Here is a 3043-nt window from a genome sequence, read left to right as displayed (position 1 = left end):
AATAGAGCTCCACAGGAAAAAAAAAGTGTATGAGTTCATGTACAGTGCAACATAGAGGTCCATGTTTCTCTACACTATCAAGTAAAAAAAAACTGGGTAAGTTTCAGGCTTTGTTTCTGATGAAAATGTCTTTCTCAGACTTCCAATTTAGATTATTGGAGGTAGAACCACTGTTATGCTAATCTAAAGCATAAAATTTCATATTAATTCCAGCTGTACTCATGCATTTTCACTTCCGTACTTCTGGAAAAATAAATTCTTCTGCCATTGGTTTCAGGAATACACATACTTGCATGGGTTTTTTTGTTTCTATATAAAGTGACATGCTGCTAATTGCAACAGCATTTTCACTGTAAAGCTACCTCTTTCAACAGAGTCCATCCATTGTTCAACCTTTTATTCTTCATCCTCTACAAGGTACAGAAAGAACTTGAAAAATTAATAAAAAGATAATTGGTTTTGACATTGTTATGATTACAGCATTATTTCTTGACTAGAAAAAAACCCACAATCTATTTTTAGGAAAGTCAAACTTGGGATAAATCCAATGGACTTAGGAATTTCTGGACTTCTTGTCTCTGAAAGCTTCTTTTTCCTTGACCCTTCTTGTTTGATCCCTGGCTTTGTTTGATCCCAGTTGCACTGTTGCAAAACAACGGCAGTTCTGACAGCATGTGACTGGAGATACTGGAGATGTACAGCTCAAATTTCACATCAGCAGTGAAGTCAGGAACTGGCACCACAAGTGGGCTTTCACAGAGTAGAAGGCAATGGGACAGGAAGGGTGGGCACAGCAGGCCTCACCAGAAAGGTGCTGCTCTCTCTGTACAGTGTAGATTTCCAACTATGCATACCATAATCCCCAAAGACAGAAAATTTTGGTAATCCATTATGAGGACGACAGACACAACCAGTCTAATTTCTATTCAGAAAGAAGTGTCAGAAGGATGAACATGTTCCAATCAGCAGAGAGACACATTTTCATTACTTAAAGAACAAAATTTTGTGAAAACTGAATGCAACTAGATTGTTTTTAGGGATAGAAAGCAGGCACCTTCAGTACACAGGAATTATGAGTACCTCTGTCTGCAAAGGGGAATACTCTCTCTGTCTTTACATGACAAATTCAGCTTCGTTGTTCTTCATCCAATTGTGAACGCTTGCTAGCAGCATTGACAAATGAATAAGAAAGTCTCTTATCACATACCCTGTATGTTTTATGGAGGCACTCTGATGGCTCTTGTTAAAATGAGGTACCCCCATACACCACAGGTATTATTGCTAAGAACACTGGTAAAGGAGTCTAGTACATGATAAAGACCACAGACGTAAACTAATGAACTATGAATTCCTATGGAATAGCTTGATAGATGAGGCAGATTAGTCTCCAACCAATTCAAAGGTATTCTGATTTGAGAAATACTTTTTTCTTTGACGTGTTCAATATAAACAGTAACTTCTATCATAAAACAGAAGTTGCAAGAGCAGTTCTCCTTGTAAGTCATTTCAGTGGTATTAAGTGGCATCTATGCAAAAATGAGATGTATGCCTCTGTCATGGGTTGACATTAGACAAAATGCCAATGCACCCATGAGGGTATATTTTACCTAATGAACTGCTGTGAGATGTGGTCAAGAACAGAGCAGAGCAGGCCTAATACTTGAAGCAGACAGACAATTTATTACACTACATAACAATGGACAATAGAAAAGGAAAGAAAAACCCAACCACCCAAAAGCAGAAGAGAAAACCTCCCAAAACACTGCTTCTCCTCCCCCCAATTCCATTCCATACATGCTCACTCAGTTGACTCCAGCACATTACCTTCATCTACTTGCTTAATCCCTCAACAACCCTGGGTTCCTAATCCAAATCATCATCCTTTAAAATTCAGACAATCCACATTCCATCCAGGACAAAAGGAGTCTCTCTCGCACCACAGACCCCCCCACAGGAAACACAGGTCCACCATCCCGTGTTCCCACGTCACCCATGGCACTGCCTGGAAGGGTCTGCCAGGGTGACACCCTCCTTTCCATGTCCAGCACTCTCACTGCTGTCCATGGACCTGCACTGCCACAGGGCTCTTTTTAAGGATGTTTTGGCCAAGTACCAAAAACCAGCCATCTTCTCATTTTGGGACTCAGGTCCCCCCCATTTACCCCTGGGGCCGGGGGCTCCAAGAAGCAGGCCAGAACGTCTCTGGGTTTGAGCCAAAAACATCCACCCACACACAGTCTTATTTATAGTCAGGAGGGTCCAGGGTCCGTCTATGGCTATCATTATGCAAGAAAAGTCCAGCCTCATAAGCCACTCCTCTTCATTCCGGCAATCGAAGGGGCTTCTTTCCATCTCACATTACCCTCTCGGTCCCAGGCTGTCCTCTCTCTTCTAAAACCACCAACTATGAGAATACAGCGTCCAGGGATAACTCTCTTCTGCCTTAGAAAGAGTTAAAAGCTTTTATCTCCCACCACCAAGGTCAGGCACAGGCGATCGCAGGCACTGCAGCTCTCACAAGCAGCTCCAGCTCGGCACCTTCTCTCTGTGGGGGGAGGAGAGAGACGGGACCAGGGGGGGGGAAGGGGGGGGGAACGGGATGGGACAGGGAGGGGGACGGAAGGCACCTCCAAAGTTCTCCCTCCACCCCTCCATTCTAGATGGAAGCTGGACCAGCTCCACTCCAGCTCCCTCTGTTCCCCACCCCGAGGCCCACCTTGCTCAGCCAGGCCCACCTTGCTCCCCTCCCCCACCCGGCCTAGCCAGGCCTGGGCAGGGGAAGAGGAGAAGACGCTCCCTCTCCGAAAGCAGAGCAGGGAAAGAGAGAGTCCTGCTGGGAAATCCGGCTTTTAACCCCTCGTGTCCTCAGAGGCGTGTCCACCCTCTTAGTGGCCAACAAAGGTGCCAATACTCAGATCTAAAGACTGATTGGTTTGACCATTACTTCCAAAAAAACCTCACTTCCCTTCAAACCACGACACTCCTTTTGGACAGTGGATATCAGTCCAAGAAGTCTTCTGAAGATACCAGTAGAGAAGAAACA

The 3043-nt window shown here is 44.7% G+C and overlaps 1 long non-coding RNA gene across 1 annotated transcript; it reads right to left on the bottom strand.

The window, feature by feature from the left end:
- Positions 1-1660: 1660 nt before the first annotated feature.
- Positions 1661-2798, bottom strand: LOC134547692 (uncharacterized). Its single transcript, XR_010079552.1, has 2 exons — positions 2717-2798; positions 1661-2545 (listed from the first exon to the last, which is right to left on the bottom strand). It is a non-coding gene; the product is annotated as an uncharacterized LOC134547692 (long non-coding RNA).
- Between the last annotated feature and the right edge of the window lie 245 nt (positions 2799-3043).

Source organism: Prinia subflava, chromosome 2, assembly GCF_021018805.1.
Source record: "Prinia subflava isolate CZ2003 ecotype Zambia chromosome 2, Cam_Psub_1.2, whole genome shotgun sequence".
In the NCBI taxonomy this organism is placed as follows: domain Eukaryota; kingdom Metazoa; phylum Chordata; class Aves; order Passeriformes; family Cisticolidae; genus Prinia; species Prinia subflava.
This window is presented reverse-complemented; position numbering and strand designations above follow the sequence as displayed.